At 37.3% G+C, this 27,985-nt stretch overlaps 1 long non-coding RNA gene and 1 other non-coding gene across 2 annotated transcripts; both read right to left on the bottom strand.

Annotated features, from left to right (window-relative positions):
• Positions 1-356: 356 nt before the first annotated feature.
• Positions 357-27,985, bottom strand: LOC113692076 (uncharacterized). Its single transcript, XR_011825460.1, has 3 exons — positions 25,077-27,985; positions 1,345-1,414; positions 357-583 (listed from the first exon to the last, which is right to left on the bottom strand). It is a non-coding gene; the product is annotated as an uncharacterized lncRNA (long non-coding RNA).
• On the bottom strand, positions 5,022-5,128 carry LOC113694417 (small nucleolar RNA R71). Its single transcript, XR_003449368.1, has one exon. It is a non-coding gene; the product is annotated as a small nucleolar RNA R71 (small nucleolar RNA).

Below are 27,985 nucleotides of genomic sequence, written 5' to 3'. Positions count from 1 at the left end.
ACAAGATATTATCTTGTAAGGTCAGAAATTAGTATTATATCTTGTAAGGTCATGTAAGGTCGGAAATTATCTTGTAAGATAATATCTTGTAAGATCAGAAATTAGCTGGTCATGACCTTACAAGACATTGTAGAACCAAGAATCGAAAGTTGAATGTGACTTTTTTGTTTTTTCCTTTCAAAGCCAACTTCAGTGGGCTAATTTCTTAGAATATAGGTAAAAAAAAAAAAATTGTCCGCCAAATGTAGTTCTTGTGACGGCCCCACCTCCCCCTAGGGCGTACCCCAAGGTTCGGCGGGTCGCCTGCCCAACTCTCGCCAGGACTCACTCACTCACTACAGTCCTCCAATGAAGTATAAGATAAATCTCAAATATTATATCCAATTCTCCAGAATTACATAGACTAGTACATCAAGTCGTACATACCACGAGTACCAGAAAATAAACCCTAGAAAAGTTGATAACTACAACCACCACGACAACTACATACATCTTGCTAGTCAACTTAAAACAAGTACAAGTTCACTCGTCTATAATCAAAACACTAAACACCTTCCCGAGCGATTCCCGCGTCGGCCCCCTGCTAAGGAAAACAAATGGAATGGGGTAAGCTATATGCTTAGTGAGTAATCAGGGGGAAATGTAAACTCACATTCAAACAAACAAGTAATCAGGATATTTCACATCAATACAGAAAATTAACGTCACAAGGGTAGGATACGGGTGGCTCCAAAGCCAGTTCAATTCCCCGAGCTTGAATGCCTGTTGACACTCCGTCAACCAAAATACTCATGGTCCGTAGACACCACTGAAACTTCCCCGTTCACCTTATCAACCCCCGCTGGCCAGTCAACAGCACACAGCAGCTCGAGCGAAATAAAGTAACTTAGCTTTCGTCAAAGCTTTAACAAGGAACTAAATCCCAAGTTTAGTATGGAACTATCTTCGACCAAGCCTCGGCTGGCTCGAATAGTTCGTCTAACCCTTGGAACCGGGCTGGAACCAAGCCCTGAGATATCCGATCTCTCAATAGATGGTATCTCTCAACAAGTGCACAACAAGATACTTACCCCAAACAGCACACAGCAAATGGGGTTTAATTCAAGTCACGAGATCACCCCTATCAGCACACAGCAAAAGGGTGATACTCAAGTCATGTAATTCCCCTCCTCAGCACACAGCAAGAGGGTGATACTCAACATAAAGCATGTATTCTCACATAGGAAATCAAAACAAAGGATGGGCTTAGGTCGAGTGAGATAAAGTACACCCTCGCCTACGTACCCATTTAACATGTACAAAGCACTTTAACAATTTCACATCAATAACCACCCAATTACTCACTTGATACAACTTGGCACGAAAAATGATACAATTCACGGAGCTTGACCGTCACCGTCAAAAGCCTCAAGATCTGTATGGGCAGATTATATACACACATGAGTGAAACGGCCATACAACAGCAATTTAAAACTGAAACGATCGAATACAGTTGAAAACGGTCAAAATAATCAAAACGGTTACACGATCTTGTCCATAACGGGAGCTAGGGTTATCGGATCAAAATGTACTAGATAGTGTCTCGAACCTTAGACAAAAGGTTACAACTTCCATGAAGATAACTCAATCCATTTTTCAGTGTATCCAAGTTAAATTTGCAACATATAAAACTAGGACTCCGAAGACTAGTTTATCTTTCTCGTGAAAATTCGGCGGCATGCCCCTTGTGTTTACCCATTTTCCAGCCATTTATGGCTTCAATATTTTACTCAATCCAACCCAAAGTTATACATATCATAGATTCAAGTAATAGCCGTTCCATAGGCTCATAACAACATTAGAACAAAAATCAAAGTGATAACAAGTGTGGAAATGTAACCTAGCAAAAGACAGATTTGACGTGTGGTTGCGGAAAGAACACATTCGAGGCTACGCTTATCGGATTGAGGCGCAAATTATACCGTTTCGAAGCTAAGACACAGGGTTACAATTTTCATGAAGCTCACTTAGTCCCGTTTCCAATGCAACCTAGTCAAATCCCCAATTTACAGAACCAAAATCCAACTAGTCGGCTAATAAACCACACTACTTTTAAATGACTATATCACAGGTTACCAAGGTCCGATTAAGGTGTTCTTGGAGGAGTTTAAAAGCTAAGACAGAATACTAAAACTTTTATGTTTTGTCAACAGGCTAAATCCCCACGGATTATAGTGAATAAACACAACCAAATAGACTAAACTGTCCACGCGGAACTCTGGAATGTAACCTAGAACAGCGAGGGTATTTTCATCTTTTCACAAGTTACATAGCTCCGATTGGGCTGAAATTTTGTAGGCACCTATAAAATACCATTCCATACAACTTTCATGTTTTAGGCCAAGCCTGATTCGGCCTCTAACTGATAAGAGTTTATTTTACGTATTTTTAAGTGCATTTTATTAGTTAATTTTGAGTTGATTATTTAGTTTTATAATTAAAATAAAGAGGTTTTTGGTAAAATTATATATTTTTGGTAAAAGTGGATAATATTGCATTTCTATTGATTTTAATAGTAAAAACTTCATTTTTATGCAGGAATAATGAATCAATCACCAAAGGAGGTCAATTGAGGTGAAAAATAGAGATTTGGTGATGAATTTAAGTGGCAACAAGAAGAATGAAGTGAAAAACGTTCAAGTGAGGAAATGCAATACAAGTCAGTTTTGACACTTTTCAGTATTTTGACCATATCTGGAGCTACACTTATCGGATTGAGGTGAGTTTTATACCATTTTAAAGCTAAGAAAGAGACCTACAATTCGTATGAAGACATCGAAATCCATTTCTGCCATCTTCATGGGCAAAACGTTGGAATACAGAAGCTGCACCCTGTGGTCGGAAGTTAAAATAGAGGTTTGAACAGGTGACAGTATTTCGATCATATCTCAGGCTACAAAGCTCCGATTTGGATGATTCTTGAAGCATTGGAAAGCTAACTCAAAGGGCTACAACTTTTGTGTTTTGCACAAAAGCTAGTTCGGCCTTTATGATAGGGAAAATCGCAGATGAAGTAAGGCCAAAGTGAATACGCGAGTACACAAAACGTGACTTGTAACCGCGTTTTGTGTAGGCGCGTTTTATAGCCGAAATTCTGCAATTTGACTCAGCCAATTCTCTTGTGTTCATACCACTTTCCAGCTATAAGATGCAAGGGAATTCGGTGCACATGCTTCAGAAGACAAAAGGGCAAGAAAAGTGGCTTATTTTCAAGTCAAAAATATTGGTTTTTGACTATGCTAACAAAGTGGAGATTTGGGAATCAAAGGATAGAATTTGACTTGGAAAAATGGAGCATTTGAGTGTTTTTTATGCAGAGATATGGGGAGAGATCTGGGAACCATTCGTAGCTTAGTTTCTGACAGAAAAACATAGTCTCTAGCTAGGTACTTGCAAGGGACAATTGAGGTTTCATCTTGTAATCATCTAAATTCAAGACAAGGAGATTTTTGGAAGGCTTCACCATATCTTGGCTAAGACTTTCTTTACTCTTTTTTGTATTTGTAAATTTATGATGATTTGCATTAATGAAGTTATGAGTGTTTCATCATTCATGAGTAGCTAATTTCCTTTATCTAGGGAGTAGATGAAGCTTATGGCCAAATGATATGAAGTGATTGTGATTTATGCTTGTTATGTCTTGTATTAACTTATCTACTTGTGTATGTTGGATTACTTGTTGTTGCTTGATCACCAATGGCAGGTTTATAGTTGTTTTTACTCATTGAGAAATGGTAAAAATAATGGAATGACACAAGTAGAACTTGAGTTGTATATTCATGAGAATAGAAATACATTCAAGTGGATGAAATCTGCATTTCATGTGTAAATAAGAACATATTTAGTATTTACCAAGAGATTAGGAAAAACTAATCTGTTTTAACCCATTATCATCATGAGAATGTGATTTTGGTATTTCTGGAAATGAATTCTTGGTTAAACAAGAGCAGTAACAAGTGTTGAATTAATTCATTTTAGATCTTTTGAATCATAAGTGGAATCTACATCCCTAGATCTTAATATTTAGTGAATTCTATTCCTTTTGTGAAATTGCATTTATCTAGTTAAGAATTTTTGTAGTTGAATTACATTCTGAAATTTCTGCTCAAATTAATTGTAAGTCTAAATAATAGAGTAAATTAGTATCTAATAATTGTTTTAATTGCTCCTCGTGGGATCGACCCGATACACATCTTGTACTACAATTACGACCTGTATACTTGCAGTCCAACGGGTGTAAAATCAGAATTAAACTTGCATTGATAAAAAAAAATCCCGTCAAGTTTTTGGCGCCGTAGCCGGGGAGCGGCAATATTAGAGCCTAATCATCTTTATTAATTTAGACAGCTTTATTTTTTAGATTATTTTTAATCTTATATTGTAATCAGTTTTTTTTTTTTTTACCATTGAAGTTGCATAATATCCCTTATTTCTGTTTGTAGTGTATGCACCGGGAGTCTCGAAAAGTCGCACCTTTCGATCCAGAAATTGAGAGGACACTACGTAGACAAAGGAGGCACACACAACAGCAAGAGGAACAAGAGATTTGGCAACCAATAGAGGAAATTTTGATAGAACTACCATTTGAAGAAGAAATGGCCGAAAACGAAGCAAATAGGCGAGTTCTACGAGATTTTGCTCTACCGGGAACACAAGGATCTCAAACAAGTATAGTAAGGCCTACGGTAAATGCTAACAATTTCGAGATTAAACCATCACTTATCCAGATGGTTCAACAATCTCAATTTGGAGGTAATGCAGTAGAAGATCCTAATACACACTTAGCTACATTCTTGGAAATTTGTGATACAATTAAAATGAATGGAGTTAGTGATGATGCTATAAGACTAAGGTTGTTCCCATTTTCATTGAGAGATAAGGCCAAACTTTGGCTACACTCTCATGCTCCTAATACTTTCACTGGATGGGATGAACTATCAAGAGCATTCTTAAATAAGTATTTTCCACCAGGTAAGACTGCTAAGTTTAGAATGGATATCACTAGTTTTAGCCAATTGGAAGGTGAATCATTATATGAGGCATGGGAAAGATTTAGAGATTTGCTTCGGAAATGTCCACATCATGGACTGCCGGAATGGTTAATCATACAAACCTTCTATAATGGTTTAGTTTTTTCTACTAAAACTATGATCGATGCAGCTGCAGGTGGAGCTTTAATGGGTAAATCACCCCAAGAAACTCAGAATTTGATAGAAGAAATGGCCGCAAATAACTACCAATGGGCCAATGAAAGAGGTAATACGATACGTCACACAGGTATGATCGAAATGGACACTCTCAATATGTTGAGTGCCCAAATGAATAACGTGATGAAGTTATTGAGTAGACAAGGTGGAGTTAGCCCAAGTTCATCTAATGCTCACGTAGCTTGTTGCTCTTTCTGTGGAGGTGAACATGATATTAATGAGTGTGTTGATTCTGAGCAGGTACAATTTGTCAATAATTACAACCGAAATGCTCCAAATAATCCCTACTCGAATACTTACAATCCGGGGTGGAGAAATCATCCAAACTTTGGATGGAAAGATCAAGGCAATCAACAAAGGCCAACCAATCCGCCGGGATTTCAACCAAGGCAACCACAGGCTGAAACTAAACCAAGTTGGGAGATCGCGGTGGAAAAACTTGCTAAGGTGACTTCGGACAGATTTGAACGAGTAGAAGGGAGACTGGATCAACTCACTACAATGTACAGGAATGTGGAGGTTCAAATTGGTCAAATTGCCAATGTGATCAACAATAGAAACCCTGGTGAATTACCAAGTAAAACCGAAGTGAATCCGAGAGAGCATGTCAATGCAATCATTCTTAGAAGCGGTAAAACGGTTGAGGGATTCGATTTTGAAAATTCAGGTGGTGAAAAAGACAAGAAGCAAGCAATTGAAGGGGAGCAAGAAAGTCAAAATGATCATGTTATCATTGATATTGATGCACTTCATCCCAAATTAAATTCTAATGTGATACCTTTTCCTCACAGGTTGAAGAAAGATGGACAGGATCGGGAGTTTGAAAAGTTCTTCAAAATGTTTAAACAATTGCACATTAACATTCCTTTCATTGATGCTATAACACAGATTCCCTCTTATGCACGTTTCTTGAAAGACATCATGTCAAAGAAGAGGAAAATTGTGGATAATGAGATGATAGCATTAACGGAAGAGTGTAGTGCATTGATTAAGAATAAACTCCCTCCTAAATTGAAAGATCCGGGAAGTTTTTCTATTCCTTGCACTATTGGTCAATTGCATTTTTCTAATGCTTTATGTGATTTAGGTGCAAGTGTGTCACTTATGCCGTTATCGGTTGCCCGGAGATTGGGACTTCAAGAGCTAAAAGCTACCAATATTATATTGCAATTGGCGGATCGGTCAATCACACATCCCATGGGTATTTTGGAAAATGTACTCATAAAGGTAAGACAATCTATAATACCTGTGGATTTTGTTGTCTTAGATATTGAAGAAGATGTGAGAATGCCAATTATTCTAGGACGACCGTTTTTAGCCACTGCACGAACTATAATTGATGTAGAAAAAGGTAAGCTTATATTACGGGTTAATGGTGAGGAATTGGAATTCAATTTGGATAATAAAGAAGGGAGTATAGAGCCTACTGCTCTTGTGTCTAATATGCCATATGATGAAAAGGTTAACCAAGAAAGGACCGAAGAAGTTAAATTTATAAATGTCCTTGGTACTAACTTTCATGGTGTAGGAACAAAGGAGGAGAAGATAAGGATGGAAGTTGGCTTAATAAATTCTCCATTCCATGAAGAAAATGGTGAAAAGTTGAGCCAATTCAGAAAAGACAAGCAAAATCCACTCCAAGGTGAAGTTGAGCCTCTCTATGACAAGTCTAATATTCCTCCTTGGCATTTGAGGAAATTGGACTATGAAGATCAATGCATGGTTCACCACATGGTGGATTGGTTCGGGAGTTTCGACCCATGGGGAGAAAATCGCTCTCTAATGCTCTAAAGTGATTCAACTTTTTCAGTCGAGCCAACGACTATAAACAAAAGCGCTAATTGGGAGGCAACCCAATATTTAGGTTATATTTGTTAACTTGGTGTGATTTTGTGGTTTGAATCAATGTTTTAGCTAAATTGTTGTTTTTGTAATGTAGGGTTGGCAATTGAAGGCAAGGATGACCAATTGAGTACAAAAAAGGCGAACTTTGATCAAACAACTCAACCCCTCGATTTGCGTTAAAGGTGTTTTTGATTCATTATAAAGGGGTAAAATGCATGTTTTTAATGTTTTACATTTGTTCCAGCCATTAAAATTGGCAAACAAATGATCTATGATGCATTTTGAGTCATTGGGGTACCTTTTGTAATTTTTCAAAAGTTGAAATTCTGCTAAAAATCGAAGCAGAAAACGCGTTTTCAAAGAAAACGCGACTAAAAGTCGCGTTTCTAGGAATCGCGTTTTCAATTCTGCACCTGCAGAACAGAAAACGCGACTTCAGAAACGCGACTCGAAGTCGCGTTTTCCATCACAGTCGCGTTTTCATTCCTGCAAGATTTGTGCAGGAAACGCGACTTTAAAAACGCGAGTTGAAGGCGCGTTTTTAGTCGCGTTTTCCGTATCTGAATATAGCCTTCAGAAACGCGATTTCAGCCTTTCTTCTTCACTTCTCCAATTTTTCCAGCCGCGTTTTTCCCTCTTCCTTCTACCCAACTCACAAATTTTCATTTATACTCCATAATCTTGCTAGAAATCATCACCCCAACACCTTTTGAGCTTCATACAACCTTTTTAACCGATTAAAATCCAAGAAAAACACCTAAAATCAGGTTTTTGAGGGATTGAAGGTTAGGGTTCTTAAACTCTAATTTCTTCAATTGGAGGTCAATTGGAGGTTGTTTCATAGGGCTTTTTGCATTTTTAGCATCACCAAACATCCTTCTATGTGATTGAGGTAAGTTTCTTCATCAAATCTTTTGATTTTAGAAGTTCATATTTTTTATCCTGAGCTATCTGACATCTTTTAATTTCGAAAATTTGATGAGGTTCATGGCTATTTTTTATTTTATTCATGATTATTATGATTGTTTAAGCATGTTTAAATGTTTAAATGTAGCAATTTATTGGTTTTCAAGTACTTTAAAATTCACAATTGCTATATTTAGATGAAATTGGAAAAAGGAACTAGGATGTTTTCGAGCCATTGGTGATGTTAAATTATGGTTAAAAATGGTTAGTTGATGATGTTTAAGCATGTGCATTGTGTATAGTGAGTAATTTGGTTGATTTGGGGAGTTAATTAGTTTAATTTTTGCCTAAACATGATTATAGCTAAAAGCATATTATTATTGTTAATTCTAAATAGTTATAATCATAATTGTTCCTATTTTCACTAATTAAATTATAATTGATACATATCTTGTGTAATTTGGTGATTTTGGGCAACTTTAGGCAGAAAATATGTCTTGTACGATCATTGAATGATTAGAACTTGAGCAATTGTATTTGAGGTTATTTGGATTAATGCTGAACTTTTGTTGCCAAAAAAATGAGTTGTAGTACATGTGAATAATTGAAATATTTTTTAGGTACTATGCCAAGAGGAAGAAGAGCGGTACTTTCATCCTCTAGTAGTGAGGAGAGGGAGGTTAATGAAGAGATGGAGGTGACTGAAGAGGAGAATTCACCTTCTCCTTCACCAATTAACCGTCGACCTGGTGAGGGCACCTCCCGTGGAGCGGGAAGATCGGTATTTGACAGTGCTAGGTTCAACACTCGCAGGAATCAGGAGTGGCATGAGGCGCGTGCTAATTTGGAGTTTTTATTTGAGATGCACGTCAGTCCACCAGTTGAGATGATGTACAACATCTCAGAAGCTTTTGCTCAGCTAGGATGGGCTCCGATTCTCACCCTTCCAAACCATTACTACCCAGACCTGGTGCGCGAGTTTTACGCCAACATTGAAAGTAAGGCGCGCCATAGTGGAGAAATAATTGAGTCCTGGGTGCGTGGAAGACGAATCACCTTGTCACGGCAAGATTTGGCTGCTATTTTGGGGTGTATGGATGACGGACGTCCAGTAGACTTGAAGAAGGAGTTTGTTCCCCCGAATAGGAGGTGGGATCCATCATTGGCCATGGCTAGGTTTGGTCTCGAGTACCAACCTTTTCGCTCTACCAGAAAGGAGACTATATTGGCAAATGTATTCGAACCTCGTCATCGGCTTATCATTTACATGATGGCTCACAATGTCATCCCAAAGAAGACGGGGCACACGGAGGTTCGCAAGAGCGATATTTACTTCCTTGATTACATGTTCCACAACCGAACTTCCCCGTATGCTCGAATTTCATTGCCGAACATCATCATCAGCCACATTAGGTCTACGGCGAGGCGTAAGACAACTTCTTTCAAACTTTCATTTCCTCGTCTACTGACTTTAATCTTCCCCCGTTTTGAAGTTCCCTTGGAAGGCATGCGGCGGGAGTATGTTCCACCACGTGCTGAGATGACTATCACTACTCTTCGCCGCCTTGGTATTGGCACGGGAGACATTCCACGCCCTGTTCAGGAGCGGAGACAAAAGGCTAGACATGGTCGCGATGGAGCTGGACCATCTACTGCAGCACCACCTCCTCCTCCGCCACAGACCAACTGGCAGCGGCTTTTCGGTCGCTTGGACGACATCGACCATCATTTAGCCAGAATGGATACTCGCCTGGACCGAATTGAAGATCATTTAGGCACACGCCCACCTCCCATCGATGATGATGAAGATGACGATGAAGAGGATGATTGAGGCTGCCCTTTGGCTGGCTTTTCTCTTGTTTGCTTGTTATTTTTATCTTTTGTTTGAAAAATGTTAACTTACATTCCTTATTTTGAATATTGGAACTTGTGGCAGTAACTAGTAGATCGTTGACTGTGGATGGTTGAGCGGTCGATGACTCATGATTCAAGGCTTCACTGGACCGCAGTCATCTCACTTGGGGAGTCACTTGTTCCTTTCTTCTGTTTCTTTTCTTTTCTTTCCCTACACATTGAGGACAATGTGTATTCTAAGTGTGGGGGAAGAAATGTGTGGTACTTGTGATTTTAGTTGTGTTTGATATAATTCTTGTGCTTAAATGGTGTTTCTTGTGGTTGCTGGCAGGGAGATTTAGTCCACTTTTAAGGGGAGAATCTGTCAAAATTTTTCCAAAACCTTATACATATATATGTTATTAACTATAATAAATAAATAAAATTTTGTCACTTATCCTTTTGAAATAAATATATGCGGTTTTGATACTTCTTTTCTCATGAAATTTGGAAATGATTTTTATGTGATTATAATTTTTACATCTATAGGAAAGTATATCTAGTAAAGTGGAGAAAATTATGCCTACATTTTGTATATTTGATGAAAATTTTTCTTTTTATCTAATTTTATAAGATAAGAAATTAATATGGTTAATAAGTGTCATACTCTTCTCATGATTACTCTTAGAGGGAATTTTATTATATATTGTTAAAAAAAAAAAAAAAAAAAAAAATAAATGGTTATTCTACTCCAATGATTCTCGTACCGAGTAACCGGGGGTTGGCATCTACAAATGTCGACATTCGCGTAAAAAGGTACTTGAATTAAGAGTATGCAAAGCAATTTGAGTATGTGAAATGTTGAGTAACCGGGGATCTGCATCTAAAAATGTTGATCTTCGCGTCAAAAGGCATTTTTCACAACTTAAGTAATATTTAATCCTTAAAATATATATATATATATATATATATATATATATATATATATATATATATATAAAAGTAAATTAAATCCCTCTTTAAGAAAAATAAGAAGTTGATCATGAGATTAGTTAGCATCTTTATTGACTATAGGAGTTGCTTGCTTGCGAAATTGGATAAAAATAAGAAGTTGAGTTGAATTGGTAAAATTATGGTATACTTGGCTCTTCTTTGCTTGATATTATGAGTACTTGAACTTAATGGAAAGATCACATAAGGGTTATTTACCTTGATTCAAGGAAATGGAGTTGAAATACTACATATGTTTATTTTAAATTTTTGGATCATTGATGGTTGGAATTTTATATTGCTTGAGGACAAGCAATGATTCAAGTGTGGGGGTATTTGATAAGAGTTTATTTTACGTATTTTTAAGTGCATTTTATTAGTTAATTTTGAGTTGATTATTTAGTTTTATAATTAAAATAAAGAGGTTTTTGGTAAAATTATATATTTTTGGTAAAAGTGGATAATATTGCATTTCTATTGATTTTAATAGTAAAAACTTCATTTTTATGCAGGAATAATGAATCAATCACCAAAGGAGGTCAATTGAGGTGAAAAATAGAGATTTGGTGATGAATTTAAGTGGCAACAAGAAGAATGAAGTGAAAAACGTTCAAGTGAGGAAATGCAATACAAGTCAGTTTTGACACTTTTCAGTATTTTGACCATATCTGGAGCTACACTTATCGGATTGAGGTGATTTTTATACCATTTTAAAGCTAAGAAAGATACCTACAATTCGTATGAAGACATCGAAATCCATTTCTGCCATCTTCATGGGCAAAACGTTGGAATACAGAAGCTGCACCCTGTGGTCGGAAGTTAAAACAGAGGTTTGAACAGGTGACAGTATTTCGATCATATCTCAGGCTACAAAGCTCCGATTTGGATGATTCTTGAAGCATTGGAAAGCTAACTCAAAGGGCTACAACTTTTGTGTTTTGCACAAAAGCTAGTTCGGCCTTTATGATAGGGAAAATCGCAGATGAAGTAAGGTCAAAGTGAATACGCGAGTACACAAAACGTGACTTGTAACCGCGTTTTGTGTAGGCGCGTTTTATAGCCGAAATTCTGCAATTTGACTCAGCCAATTCTCTTGTGTTCATACCACTTTCCAGCTATAAGATGCAAGGGAATTCGGTGCACATGCTTCAGAAGACAAAAGGGCAAGAAAAGTGGCTTATTTTCAAGTCAAAAATATTGGTTTTTGACTATACTAACAAAGTGGAGATTTGGGAATCAAAGGATAGAATTTGACTTGGAAAAATGGAGCATTTGAGTGTTTTTTATGCAGAGATATGGGGAGAGATCTGGGAACCATTCGTAGCTTAGTTTCTGACAGAAAAACATAGTCTCTAGCTAGGTACTTGCAAGGGACAATTGAGGTTTCATCTTGTAATCATCTAAATTCAAGACAAGGAGATTTTTGGAAGGCTTCACCATATCTTGGCTAAGACTTTCTTTACTCTTTTTGTATTTGTAAATTTATGATGATTTGCATTAATGAAGTTATGAGTGTTTCATCATTCATGAGTAGCTAATTTCCTTTATCTAGGGAGTAGATGAAGCTTATGGCCAAATGATATGAAGTGATTGTGATTTATGCTTGTTATGTCTTGTATTAACTTATCTACTTGTGTATGTTGGATTACTTGTTGTTGCTTGATCACCAATGGCAGGTTTATAGTTGTTTTTACTCATTGAGAAATGGTAAAAATAATGGAATGACACAAGTAGAACTTGAGTTGTATATTCATGAGAATAGAAATACATTCAAGTGGATGAAATCTGCATTTCATGTGTAAATAAGAACATATTTAGTATTTACCAAGAGATTAGGAAAAACTAATCTGTTTTAACCCATTATCATCATGAGAATGTGATTTTGGTATTTCTGGAAATGAATTCTTGGTTAAACAAGAGCAGTAACAAGTGTTGAATTAATTCATTTTAGATCTTTTGAATCATAAGTGGAATCTACATCCCTAGATCTTAATATTTAGTGAATTCTATTCCTTTTGTGAAATTGCATTTATCTAGTTAAGAATTTTTGTAGTTGAATTACATTCTGAAATTTCTGCTCAAATTAATTGTAAGTCTAAATAATAGAGTAAATTAGTATCTAATAATTGTTTTAATTGCTCCTCGTGGGATCGACCCGATACACATCTTGTACTACAATTACGACCTGTATACTTGCAGTCCAACGGGTGTAAAATCGGAATTAAACTTGCATTGATAAAAAAAAATCCCGTCACTAACTATGAGTACTAAAACCGGGCAGAATGTAAACTTAAAATTCCAGAAATCTGGAATTTTTGGGATTTCATGACAATCTATTTATTTCCTTGCTTCCAACACTACCAAAGCCCCTTATATAATCTTATATACAACATATACCCACTATACAACAAGTCTAGGCAGAAATTTATTAAACCCTAACTTGCATATATCATCCAAAATCATCACAACAACTTGCATATCTTGTAATCAAGCCAAAACATGAACTAGATAACATCTTAAATCAAAATTTAAAAGAACAAGAACCATGATCAGATCTTATACCTCAAAGACAAAGCTTGGAAGAGTGATACTCCACCTCCTTTGGAAATTTTTAGTTCCCCTAGCTTCCCAACTCCACAACTCACTCTTTAATCGGTTTAGTTTTCTTTCTTCTCACTTGGATGGCTAGATTTCAAGAGGAATTGATGAACTCTCCCTTGGGTTTTTCTTCCTCTCTCTCTCAGCCAAGAAGTAGAAAAAATGAAGAAGAAAGGCTGCCCAAGGTGATAAGAAGGTAAGACAAATTGTCTTGGTCAAGAGACCCTTAATGGTGTGACACTTGTCACTACCAATACCAAGCAAAATTTTCTTTTTCTTTCTTGCATTTTCAGCCCCAAAATTCGCTCAAGGCTAGCTGGAAATTAAGGAGATATTTTGCTCAAATATTAATGAGCTCATGTGGTGGTCAAGTGGTGCGTTCAATCGGTAGTATGCGGTACTCGTCGGTTCGCGCCGTTTTTTCTTAAAAACACATGTACTAGGGTTTTTACTTTCTATTTGCTACCCATGTATCATTGCTCCTAATCACATATTATTTCTCACTTAAAAGTCACTTTTAATCACCAAATTTGATCCTTGCTCCGTACCGAAAAATCATCCGGCGAAAAAAATCGCGAAAACCCTAATTTGCTCCAATCTTGAAAACAAAAAGTGAAACCCTACTTTCTAGGTTCATTTGCACTTATTATGGGGTGCTTGAGTAGTAGGGCCATAAAAAATGAATAATTTCCAAATAAAAGGAATTTTAAGAAAAATGTGATGAATTTTATAATTCCATAGAATAAAATTAGGGTTTTGAGTTAAATATGAGGGATTTAAACATTGTCACAAGTAAACTAGGGTTTTTGATTAAAATTTTAGGGTTTCTAGTCTTTTAAAACAAAATAAGGTTTTAAATCAAACCCAAAGAAATAACTTTAGTATCTTCCCTGAAACAAAATAATGTTTTAAAATAAAATGAACTAAAGAAACCGTAAAACAATAGCATCTTAAAAGTTGGGGTGTCACAATCTCCCCTCCTTAAAAGAATTTCGTCCTCGAAATTCCAATCAACGAACTAAAGGGTTGGAATACTCAAATACCTCAATACGATGGAAAATAGGGAAGGTACCTTCGGTGATTGTTAATGGGTCTGTCACCTCTTGGCTTTCTATTGCATAGGTCCTTGCCGGCACTTTCGGTCGATTACCCGTGGCATTAGTCTTCTTAGACGTGTTCCCTTCTGCCCTTGGCAAATTTCCTTCTTTTGGTAGGTGAGGGCACTGAGCAATCAGATGCTCAGCACTACCACATCGATAGCATTTCCGTACTTGTCCTTTCTTCCAACAATTATCTTCTATGTGATTAGCAGCTCCACAAAATCCGCATGTCATTCTAGGTCCTGACGTCGGACCTCCTCGTGAGGTACCCCTTTGGGTCTCTCTTCCTACCTGATTTTTCTCAACATTTCCTTGATTTGGGATCCCAGTGGATCACGGTCCACCTATTCCTCGACTCTTCTTAAGTGGTGGCTCGCTCCCCGAGCTCTGTCCCTCAATATAACTGCTTGTATCTGGGTACCTTCTTTTCTTATCATGAAAGGCCTTTACTTGACTCTTAGTACTTTCAATTCTTTGTGCCTTTTCAATCGCTTGACTATAAGTCTCCAATTGAGCAGCTGCCAATGCCTCTTGAATTTCCACGTTCAAACCCTGAACAAACCGACGAATTCTCCTTTGGTCTGTCAGTACTAATTCTGGAGCAAAACAAGAGAGTTTGGTAAACTGTGTCTCGTACTCCGCCACACTCATAGTCCCTTGACGTAGGCGTATGAACTCATCCTCTCGCCTTTCCTGAACAAGTGGCGGTAAGTACTTCTCATTAAACTCACGAGTAAAATTCACCCATGTCCATGGGGTTTGCTCTCTATCCCATTTGGCTCGAATCACATTCCATCAGGCACGAGCCGCTCCCTCAAATTGAAAAACGGCGAAAGCTATCTGCCGTTCCTCTGAGTATTCTAACGCAGTAAAAATGTCTAACATTCGCTCCAACCAACTCTCCGCTATATCAGGGCTAGGTCCACCCAAGAATTTTGGCGGTAGAAATTTTTGGAACCATTCTAAGGCACGGTCCTCTCCTTCATGATTGCCAGGATGCTGTACTTGGCCTTGACCCTGTTGGTTGACCATTCGTTCTAGTAAATCAGCCATTCGCTGTATGGCTATAGCTACCTGGGTTTCGGCTTGCGTATTCATATTTTCATTAGTTACCCCTTCGGTTCCTTGTCCTCGTCCTCTACCCCCACCACGAGTCTCCATTTGATGGTTTTATAGTTTCTTTAATTGGGACACAATATGGTTCAAGATCAATGTGTGTACGTATATATACAAGTCACGCAAAATATACACAATATAATGCACCATATACACCAAGGGACATTTCAGGTTAGACAAAGTCAAGTGCAGTAAGTACTATATATGTAGGCATTAACATACCATAAGTAAATGACATGTAGAAACAATGCAAGTGCAAAATGAAAGAAACGCGACTTGTCGTCCCACACTCAGTGAAAATCACCCCCGTCTGATTTCTTACTCCACTTCCCAAGGTGCCCGTTAATTTCTTGTACTCACTCTAGCCAGACAAAGCCTGTTCATGTTCTCAAAATGCAAGTTTCAAGTCAAAAATTTCTCAAGTCGAAAATTTTACCCGTGGCGGTGCTTGGAAACACAACAAGCTAGCACAACGGCTATACTTCACCAGTGAGTCTTAATTCAAGAAATTCATCCCTGGCGGTGTTTGGAAACACAACAGGCAATGCCTCACCAGAGAGTTTTAGTTCAACCGCTACAGAGGAATAGTAGCCGGTCTACAACCACACGAGTACAAATAAGTTCAAAACAAGGTCGAAGCAGGGTTCAAACATATAAATTCAAAAATAGAGTCAATTACTTCAAGTTCAAGGAGCACAGGTACGAATAAGAACTCACTCGGCTAGCCTATACCCAGCAATTCACATTCTCAAACAGTCACCGAATTAAAGTCCAAATATAGGTCACATTACTCATGCGTAATATCAAATCAGGTCCATTACATGTACGTAAGAGCACACGATATGGTACCCAAGTACAAGAATTCACAATAAGACAATTCACAACTCGAGCCGGCCGGTCCCAAGAGTAAATCATCCATATTAGAGATTCCTACCTGGCATACCTAACCATTGTCCCCAAAGTACCATGATAAGGGTTCAAACCTAGAACGTTTCATGATTCGTAACTTAAGCTTCAAAAAAAAGTCCTTAATCCTTAATTCTCATTCACGAAATTAGGACCATAACACCACTTGGCCCAAGCTCACTCCGGGCAGAGACCACGCGAAGCAGGCTCTAGCTTTTATCCCTCAATCGCTTAACTTTTGAATCAAATCGAATTCCACAGTCCGGCATCCTAAACTTTAGCCTAGGATACACTACAGAGATCTGAAGCCTAAACTCTGATACCACCTGTGACGGCCCCACCTCCCCCTAGGGCGTACCCCAAGGTTCGGCGGGTCGCCTGCCCAACTCTCGCCGGGACTCACTCACTCACTACAGTCCTCCAATGAAGTATAAGATAAATCTCAAATATTACATCCAATTCTCCAGAATTACATAAACTAGTACATCAAGTCGTACATACCACGAGTACCAGAAAATAAACCCTAGAAAAGCTGATAACTACAACCACCACGACAACTACATACACCTTGTTAGTCAACTTAAAACAAGTACAAGTTCACTCGTCTATAATCAAAACACTAAACACCTTCCCGAGCGATCCCCGCGTCGGCCCCCTGCTAAGGAAAACAAATGGAATGGGGTAAGCTATATGCTTAGTGAGTAATCAGGGGGAAATGTAAACTCACATTCAAACAAACAAGTAATCAGGATATTTCACATCAATACAGAAAATTAACATCACAAGGGTAGGATACGGGTGGCTCCAAAGCCAGTTCAATTCCCCGAGCTTGAATGCCTATTGACACTCCGTCAACTTTTAAAACATTATTTTAAGATGCTACTGTGACACCCCAACTTTTAAGATGCTATTGTTTTACGGTTTCTTTAGTTCATTTTATTTTAAAACATTATTTTGTTTCAGGGAAGATACTAAAGTTATTTCTTTGGGTTTGATTTAAAACCTTATTTTGTTTTAAAAGACTAGAAACCCTAAAATTTTAATCAAAAACCCTAGTTTACTTGTGACTATGTTTAAATCCGTCATATTTAACTCAAAACCCTAATTTTATTCTATGGAATTGTAAAATTCATCACATTTTTCTTAAAATTCCTTTTATTTGGAAATTATTCATTTTTTATGGCCCTACTACTCAAGCACCCCATAATAAGTGCAAATGAACCTAGAAAGTAGGGTTTCACTTTTTGTTTTCAAGATTGGAGCAAATTAGGGTTTCACAATTTTTTTCGCCGGATGATTTTTCGGTACGTAGCAAGGATCAAATTTGGTGATTAAAAGTGACTTTTAAGTGAGAAATAATATGTGATTAGGAGCAATGATACAAGGGTAGCAAATAGGAAGTAAAAACCCTAGTACATGTGTTTTTAAGAAAAAAAGGCGCGAACCGACGAGTACCGCGCACTACCGATTGAACGCACCACTTGACCACCACATGAGCTCATTAATATTTGAGCAAAATATCTCCTTAATTTCCAGCTAGCCTTGAGCGAATTTTGGGGCTGAAAATGCAAGAAAGAAAAAGAAAATTTTGCTTGGTATTGGTAGTGACAAGTGTCACACCATTAAGGGTCTCTTGACCAAGACAATTTGTCTTACCTTCTTATCACCTTGGGCAGCCTTTCTTCTTCATTTTTTCTACTTCTTGGCTGAGAGAGAGAGGAAGAAAAACCCAAGGGAGAGTTCATCAATTCCTCTTGAAATCTAGCCATCCAAGTGAGAAGAAAGAAAACTAAACCGATTAAAGAGTGAGTTGTGGAGTTGGGAAGCCAGGGGAACTAAAAATTTCCAAAGGAGGTGGAGTATCACTCTTCCAAGCTTTGTCTTTGAGGTATAAGATCTGATCATGGTTCTTGTTCTTTTAAATTTTGATTTAATATGTTATCTAGTTCATGTTTTGGCTTGATTACAAGATATGCAAGTTGTTGTGATGATTTTGGATGATATATGCAAGTTAGGGTTTAATAAATTTCTACCTAGACTTGTTGTATAGTGGGTATATGTTGTATATAAGATTATATAAGGGGCTTTGGTAGTGTTGGAAGCAAGGAAATAAATAGATTGTCATGAAATCCCAAAAATTCCAGATTTCTGGAATTTTAAGTTTACATTCTGCCCGGTTTTAGTACTCATAGTTAGAGGCCGAATCAGGCTTGTCCTAAAACATGAAAGTTGTATGGAATGGTATTTTATAGGTGCCTACAAAATTTCAGCCCAATCGGAGCTATGTAACTTGTGAAAAGATGAAAATACCCTCGCTGTTCTAGGTTACATTCCAGAGTTCCGCGTGGACAGTTTAGTCTATTTGGTTGTGTTTATTCACTATAATCCGTGGGGATTTAGCCTGTTGACAAAACATAAAAGTTTTATTATTCTGTCTTAGCTTTTAAACGCCTCCAAGAACACCTTAATCGGACCTTGGTAACCTGAGATATAGTCATTTAAAAGTAGTGCGGTTTATTAGCCGACTAGTTGGATTTTGGTTCTGTAAATTGGAGATTTGACTAGGTTCCATTGGAAACGGGACTAAGTGAGCTTCATGAAAATTGTAGCCCTGTGTCTTAGCTTCGAAACGGTATAAGTTGCGCCTCAATCCGATAAGCGTAGCCTCGAATGTGTTCTTTCCGCAACCACAAGTCAAATCTGTCTTTTGCTAGGTTACATTTCCGCACTTGTTATCACTTTGATTTTTGTTCTTATGTTGTTATGAGCCTATGGAACGGCTATTACTTGAATCTATGATATGTATAACTTTGGGTTGGATTGAGTAAAATATTGAAGCCATAAATGGCTGAAAAATGGGTAAACACAAGGGGCATGCCGCCGAATTTCACGAGAAAGATAAACTAGTCTTCGGAGTCCTAGTTTTATATGTTGCAAATTTAACTTGGATACACTGAAAAATGGATTGAGTTATCTTCATGAAAGTTGTAACCTTTTGCCTAAGGTTCGAGACACTATCTAGTACATTTTGATCCGATAACCCTAGCTTCCGTTATGGACAAGATCGTGTAACCGTTTTGATTATTTTGACCGTTTTCAACTGTATTTGATCTTTTCAGTTATAAATTGCTGTTGTATGGCCGTTTCACTCATGTATGTATATAATCTGCCCCTACAAATCTTGAGGCTTTTGACGGTGACGGTCAAGCTCCGTGAATTGTATCATTTTTCGTGCCAAGTTGTATCAAGTGAGTAATTGGGTGGTTATTGATGTGAAATTGTTAAAGTGCTTTGTACATGTTAAATGGGTACGTAGGCGAGGGTGTACTTTATCTCACTCGACCTAAGTCCATCATTTGTTTTGATTTCCTATGTGAGAATACATGCTTTATGTTGAGTATCACCCTCTTGCTGTGTGCTGAGGAGGGGAATTACATGACTTGAGTATCACCCTTTTGCTGTGTGCTGATAGGGGTGATCTCGTGACTTGAATTAAACCCCATTTGCTGTGTGCTGTTTGGGGTAAGTATCTTGTTGTGCACTTGTTGAGAGATACCATCTATTGAGAGATCGGATATCTCAGGGCTTGGTTCCAGCCCGGTTCCAAGGGTTAGACAAACTATTCGAGCCAGCCGGGGCTTGGTCGAAGATAGTTCCATGCTAAACTTGGGATTTAGTTCCTTGTTAAAGCTTTGACGAAAGCCAAGTTACTTTATTTCGCTCGAGCTGCTGTGTGCTGTTGACTGGCCAGCGGGGGTTGATAAGGTGAACGGGGAAGTTTCAGTGGTGTCTACGGACCATGAGTATTTTGGTTGACGGAGTGTCAACAGGCATTCAAGCTCGGGGAATTGAACTGGTTTTGGAGCCACCCGTATCCTACCCTTGTGATGTTAATTTTCTGTATTGATGTGAAATATCCTGATTACTTGTTTGTTTGAATGTGAGTTTACATTTCCCCTGATTACTCACTAAGCATATAGCTTACCCCATTCCATTTGTTTTCCTTAGCAGGGGGCCGACGCGGGGATCGCTCGGGAAGGTGTTTAGTGTTTTGATTATAGACGAGTGAACTTGTACTTGTTTTAAGTTGACTAGCAAGATGTATGTAGTTGTCGTGGTGGTTGTAGTTATCAGCTTTTCTAGGGTTTATTTTCTGGTACTCATGGTATGTACAACTTGATGTACTAGTTTATGTAATTCTGGAGAATTGGATGTAATATTTGAGATTTATCTTATACTTCATTGGAGGACTGTAGTGAGTGAGTGAGTCCCGGCGAGAGTTGGGCAGGCGACCCGCCGAACCTTGGGGTACGCCCTAGGGGGAGGTGGGGCCGTCACAGTTCTGACATTCTCTTGGTACAAAACTATAGCTACTGTACCTAATCAATACAGTAGCAAATATATTTTTTTTAAAGTGTCAGGCTATCATGCTGATTGTGCACGGGAGCCCACGGGTGATTTTTTTTTTTTCAAACCATCTACCGTGCACAATCAACATGATAGCAGGCAGCAGACAATTTATTTTTAAAAGTGTCAGGCTACCCTGTAGCGAAATTGATGATTCGGTTGTACATATTATTAGGGGTGGTAATTCTTGACACGACTCGAAAATACGACACGAATCTAACACGAAATTAATGGGTTTGGGAAGTTCAGGTCAGAATTGGGTCGAACCCAATGAACCTGAAAAGAAAACAGGTCGATTTCGGGTCAACCCTTGGTGACCCGATATGACCCGTTTACAAATTAAAAATAATTTAATACACATAAAAATTATTTGATCTAACTAAACTAAATCATTCTTTTTTTTCAAAGGCATTAAATCATTAATTACTTAATCCTAAATGAATTTATTTAACTTGTGTAAAGTTGAAATTATTATATTTAGACAAATAATATATTATATTATTTTTTACTTTTATGCTATTTTAATTTATTTTACATTTGGTTTGGAATAAAACACTTTTACGGTGTTTAATTTATTTTAGATTTGGTTTGAAATTATTTATTTAAATTTTTATTACTTGATGATGTAATTAATTTTGTAAGAAATTGATTTTATTAGAAATTACAGTGATAAATTAATAAATTAAAATTAAGTTTCGAGTCATTTCGGGTTGACCCGTCAACCTGAAATTTTCAGATTCGTGTCAAGCATCCTGACCCGTTTCGGATTGGCAGGTCAAGTTCGGGTCAGCGGGTTTTTTGTTATACTTGGACCTCAACCCGACTCGCCAACCCGAAGCCGACCTGATTGCCACCCCTACATATTATGCTACTCGGTAAAATTTTTCAATCATTTCCTCCAAATAAAGAAAAAGGAAAAAAACATTCAATCAATTAAATTGTTCTCCACTCACGGGACGTGGTCATTATTGACGGTTGGCTTGGGCGTTTAACGTCATTAATAACTTCGTTGAAGGTGGCCCCTACTGCTCTCCCTTCCCTGAACGTGGTCTTGCTTTGGGCATCTACCGTCATTAAGGAACTTGTCTTTCCTACACTCAAATCTTCTTTTTTTTTTTTTTATAACCCGGAACATGTCTCGATTCAAATTCTTAGAATCCGAGCCGACACACCAAATCGAAAGAGTGTGTCACGGTCCCACGCAGCGACCCCAGACGAGTTATAGGGGTTCAAGTCCATGATAAGAAATCTTTTCTTTACCTAGTTAAAGAATGAAATTATATGATTCTAAGTTGAGAAACGACAGACCCAGACCTCACAAATTAAGTCCTATCCAGTTGAACTCCATTCATGTAATTCCTATGATTATTAGTGTTACTCCTTGAATGTAAATTTGAATTTGTCAACTAGTAGAACTAAGTTGATGATTGTACAAAAACTGTATGAATTTAGTAATAAGAATTATAGGAATCTATTTGAACTGGATAGAATTTAACTTTTAAAACTCCTAGTCTACTGAAAGTTAATCAAATTCTCTCTCTTGTTCTCTCTCATAGTCTACAACATCTTAACCATTTTTATTAGTATTTTTCCTCATAAAAATTCAAAAATCCTCATGAAATTAAAGAATACCTCCAGAATCCAAATATTTTGCCAAACAAAATCCAAGAAAAAAACCTTGATCAGAAAATTCAAATAAAATTTATAATGTCCGGATAGGTCATAATTTGTTGCTAAATTTATAATTATTCTCCCCTTGATTTTAGCCAAATATTATTTTAATTGTCGGATTCTACTTTTATTTGGTATTTTGTGCTTATTTCAGGAATGGGAATGAAAAGTGCTTAAATGAAGATTTTATAGTGAAAAACATCTGATGGTTGCACGGGGGCGTGCCTAAGTTCACCGCTCAAAGCCGAAAAGTCGGGATTGATACTGGGCAATCTCCAAATCTGAATCAATTTCCTAATTTGATAGCTATCAGGACCTTCCTGATTTCACGAGATCATTCTCAAGTGATTGGGAGAGTTTTTAGGAAATTAAATTGTAATAGGAAACTCCTTAAGAATCTGATTGGTACTAGGAAACCAATCATTTGAAAAGTCAGCAAGTAGAATCCGTGGGAGAGACCCATCTGTGGCAACATAGGAATTTCTTGTCTTTTCTTTCCTTTGCACGGATTGAGGAGGAGCAAAAAGCCGGATCCCGCGTGATTAAGAGTCGGCCAGCAACAAATTCGGGGAGTCTTGGTTTTCTTAGGAAGCTACAAAATAGGAATTGAGGGGACGGCAGCCGCGGGGGGCTCTCTTCTCCTCTGAGTAGTTTCTTTCTATTGTCAAACATTGACGCAATTTCCTTTAATGGAATTGCATGAGTTACTCTCAATGGAGAGTAACTAATCTTGTTTTCTAGTCAAGGGGACAACTGAAGATTTGGTTCGACAAATACTATATGTCACGCCCCATTTTTTTGAAAAAAAATAAAAATTAAATGTTTTAGAAAACATGAATTTTTTATTTATTTGATTAAAAAATGAGTTTTTGATTTTTGATGAAAATGAATGAGGAAAAATGAAATGGGGCCTAAATGGGGTTTAAAAGTGCGACGATTTGGGCCCAAATTATAGTTTAAAAAGGGTTTTTGAAAAAAAATCGGAGTCGCCACTTGGTATTGAGTTAAGGTGTACCAAGTCACCTAAAAATGAATTTTTCAAAGAAAAAAGTAGAAAACCCTTTTTAAAGACTCCTAGTCGACGAAAATCAAAGAAAAAGGTTCGGGAGTCACATTTGAAGAAAGAGAAGGCAAGGATAAAAATTCGAGACACCCTTTCGACCTAGCCAAGGCTAGTTACGTGATTTAGCCAAAGATTTTTTTATTTTTATCATATTTGGATGTACTATATGAATGCAAACTCTAGACCTAAGAGGGTATCGGAGGGTCAAAATATCTCTTCAAAGCTTAATTGATGCCAATCACATTAATTGTGATGCCCAATAAGGATTCTTTGAAGAGGTCACGCATAATGCAAAAATATGAGACTCTAAGAAAAGAAAAGGAATAAAATAATTATATAAATACAAATATACATGACCTAAAGGAATGCATCATGTCGGGTACGGGGAACTAATGTTCGTGACTCAATTTTCCCTTTAATAGAGGGAATACGAACATGCTAAGGTTAGAGAGCCAAACTCGTCCATATCTCATACTCAAGGGGTAATTTCCCTATCTAATCAAGCAAACGTACTACCCTAATTCTAATTTTCCCTATATGAAATGCAAATCTAATGTCATGTCTCATGCATAGGATTATATAAAGGAAAATATAAAATAGGGGATATGGATATAAGAGGGAATATGGGATAAGGGATGTGTGTGTAAAGGGAATATGGGAAAAATTACGTATATATAAAGGGAAGTATGGGATAAAGGTTATATTATAAAGGGAACATGGAAAAAAATTGATAAAAGACCCTAGAAAATGAAAAATATGAAATGAAATGATTTTATCATACAATCATGATCTAACGCTCGAAGGGCTCCTAAGGGTCTAGCGTTGGACTAGCCTATATTTCTACTTCCTCACTAGCGTTGGACTACTGAAAAATCGAACAAGGAAACCACAACTAGCGTTGAACTAGTATAGCATCGGGAAATGAATCACTACTAGCGTTGGACTAGTGTGATATTACATCATACATTAATTATAACTAAACCAATAATATAAAGCAAGTAAACACATAATATCACATAAACATATAACACGTAATCATGATATCTAAATGCGAGACCCTAAGAAAGCGGATAACACGTAACACATAAGCATGCAAGACATACTAGGCAAATAAAGCAAACAAGCCCTAACTATTATATTGGGAAGGGCCCTACTACAATCTAAAAAGGGAAATAAAATAAATAATTAAAAGAAATACCTACCTATTACAATTGTGGCATTTAATTGCCTTCCCAAATAATTACAAATTAAAATTAAATAAATATTAAAAAAATTGGAATAAATAAAGCATATAAAGAAATGAAATAAAACATTCAAAAGGCATGTAATTAAACACATAATGTCACATAAGTGCACATAGGGTCAAGTAAATTAGAAATAAGGGATAGAGTGTACCTCCCTTGAGTTGGGGCCTTAATGACACGAATTTACTATTTACCCTCCAAAATAACAAAAAGGGTCAAGGCACCACTTTAATTAACAATAAATGAAATAAAAACTAAACACGAAATGAAAATTTAAACACAAAATGGAATCACTTAAGGTATTCACATAAAATAAACCATTCAAGTATTAAAGCAAACAAAGTCCTAAGTAGAAAGTTTTAAAAGTTAAAAATGAAATACTAAAATTGATGGCTTAAGATGAGACTTATCAAAATCAAATGCTAAAATTCACGAAAATAAATCAAAAATCACTTGTTGCAATTAAACAACAAAATACTCAAAAATTTCACTAAAACCCAAATCAAAATCATAAATCCCTCAAAAATTATTAAACCTCAAAATTTCATTCTAAAATCCACTAAGAAATTTATCCAAACGGTATGTTAAAATGTACTAAAGGAAAATTGGAATTCAAAAGGACAAGGTTGATCAAATTTCGAATTATTTTGGTCATGATAACATCACTTTAAGACAACAGGGAGCAAAGTGCAATTCTTGGAAGGTTTTCATGCAACATGCATGCAAATGCTACGAAGGAAACAAGTTTCTGCAACAAAAAACTTTCAACTACTCATGAAGCTTTCGGCAATGTTCTGCTGCATATCTGCAGCATCAAACCACGCGAATGAATTGCCCAAAAAATGCACAAAAACTCATTTTTTATCAACCTAACTCACACACACGTCTCCACTCATCCATCAACTGAGAAGATCCAGGCCAGGAAAGCGAGGAAACACAAGAAATGCAACAAAACACTTAGCAGCTTTTCGCACCGAGAGTCTCCAGAAATAATCCAAGTACAAACCGAAAGGACATGAAATCCAAGCCAAATTTGTGCAGCTGATGCCTTTTTTATTTCGAAAACTAACGCCCAAGATACACAAGACAGAAAAAAGGCAAGAGAATCATCAAAGAGCAAACATGATAAAGCTGTGGAACAAGCTCAGCAAACCAGCGGCCAAAAGGTTTGACAGTTCATGCATCTTCTTAGCAGGAACTTCCTTTTCTTTCGCTGGTTTCTTGAGCTACAATTTCTGGGTTTTTGAATGCAATCATTTCCATCTAAACATTGCTAACGACTCAACCAACAACAGCTTGGGCCAAAGTAACAAATTCACCAAGCATTCTCTCCACTTTGTGACCCCAAAAACTGAAAATTTCATAGAAGAAAAAACAGGCATGCGAAATCTGGAAATTTCTGCAACTTTCAACCATGGCATTCTTCCATTTCATCACGCAAACAAGTCCAACGAATATCAAAATTTTGGGTCAAAACAAACGAACGATACAAGTCTCAATCATCATCTAAACCAAATACTATGTTTTGTTGCAGGATTAAAGCAGAAAACCTGGGTTGACCGACAGTAAAAGAAAGAGAAAAAAATGCAGCAGTTTTAACAAGAAATCCAATCCCAAGTACTTGTCAAATTCCTAAACCCATCACCAAGATGTGGTGCTAAACATCTAAAAGGAAAAATCTGAATTGAGGGACTTGCAGGAACCCAGATTCATTCATTGGTTTCAAGTTCTGGGTTTTCATGTCAAAATCAAACAAGCACCAAACTCTCAAGACAAAACAACAATCAAACCCAAATCTTGTACTTTGCCCGCCTTAGAATTCGTCAGACCCAAATTACACACACAAACGAGAACCAAAATGCAACCTTTAGTTTATTAACTATACATACTTCATATACACAAGAAGTGAGATGATTGCATATGCTGATTACTAAACACAAGAGATGTTCATGACTTCTAAATTGGATTCACAGTTTCGGATACTCGTTAAATGGACAAAGAAGCCGACACCAAGCCTATCAATTAGCGCAACAACATCACAAAGTATAATCACAGTCATTGTCAACCACAGTCATGATCATTCATTCGAAAAAAATGCAGCCTAGACGAAGCTTTTTCTGCTGCAATTTTCTGAGTTCTTTCTTCCGCAACTTCATCATTCGACTGGGATGTCTATGCGAAATAAATCAAACCAAGCCCACTGATTCATTTAACCAAACCCAAATGCTATAATCTCAAACCCACATTGTTAACTTCACCCAAAATACGATTGCCCATTCCCAGCAGATTCAATGGTGCAACTGAACATGAAAGCGCAGCAAAGACAGAAAGAAAGAATCTTGCGCTAGACATGTACATGGAAAACCAGTCAAACAACAAACAAATCACGAAATTCAAGCAACCCAAGAGCTCAAGCAACCCAAAAAGAAAAATGACCCCTTCGACATGGCTGTAACTCTGGATAAACAAACAGAGGAGATTTGGATATAAAAAAAACAAAAGAAACTGGTTCTGCCTTTTGAAAGCAAAGGACCGGACCTGGAGATTAACAACTGTGTAGCCATGACATCAAGATCTAACCTCTAACCATGTCTAATGCTCTTTTAATATATCTTTTAGCCATTAATACACAGATCTTTGAATCAAAAGAGATCAGGAAAAGGAGCTAACAGATAAAATATGAGTTGGCTAGATCAAGATGCATTTGTTACCTCCTGAGTCTTCTCTCTCGGCTTGTTCCAGAGTCTTCCTCCCCAAGCTCTCCTTTTTCTCAGCTTTTCCGTTTCTCAGCCCGTAGCTCTCTGTTTCCTTTCCCGCCGCCACTCTCAACTGCTCTCTTTCCTTCCCAAGTTCTTATCATGTTCCGCCCGTAACCTTTCTTGCTCTCCACAACTTTCTCTTCCTCCCTCGTTTCTTTCTTTTCCAGCTTGGCCGCTCTCTCTCTCCCGCTTAGGTTCTCTCTCAGAAACCCCCCCGTCACTTTTCCTTCCTTCGTTCTCTCTTTCTTCTCAGTTTCGTCCCTCAGCCACCACTCCTCTTACTTCTCCAAAATTTTTTAGC

This window comes from Coffea arabica, chromosome 11e (assembly GCF_036785885.1).
Source record: "Coffea arabica cultivar ET-39 chromosome 11e, Coffea Arabica ET-39 HiFi, whole genome shotgun sequence".
Taxonomy (NCBI): Eukaryota; Viridiplantae; Streptophyta; class Magnoliopsida; order Gentianales; family Rubiaceae; genus Coffea; species Coffea arabica.
The sequence above is the reverse complement of the archived record's forward strand: the minus strand, read 5'-3'. Positions and strand labels throughout refer to the sequence as shown.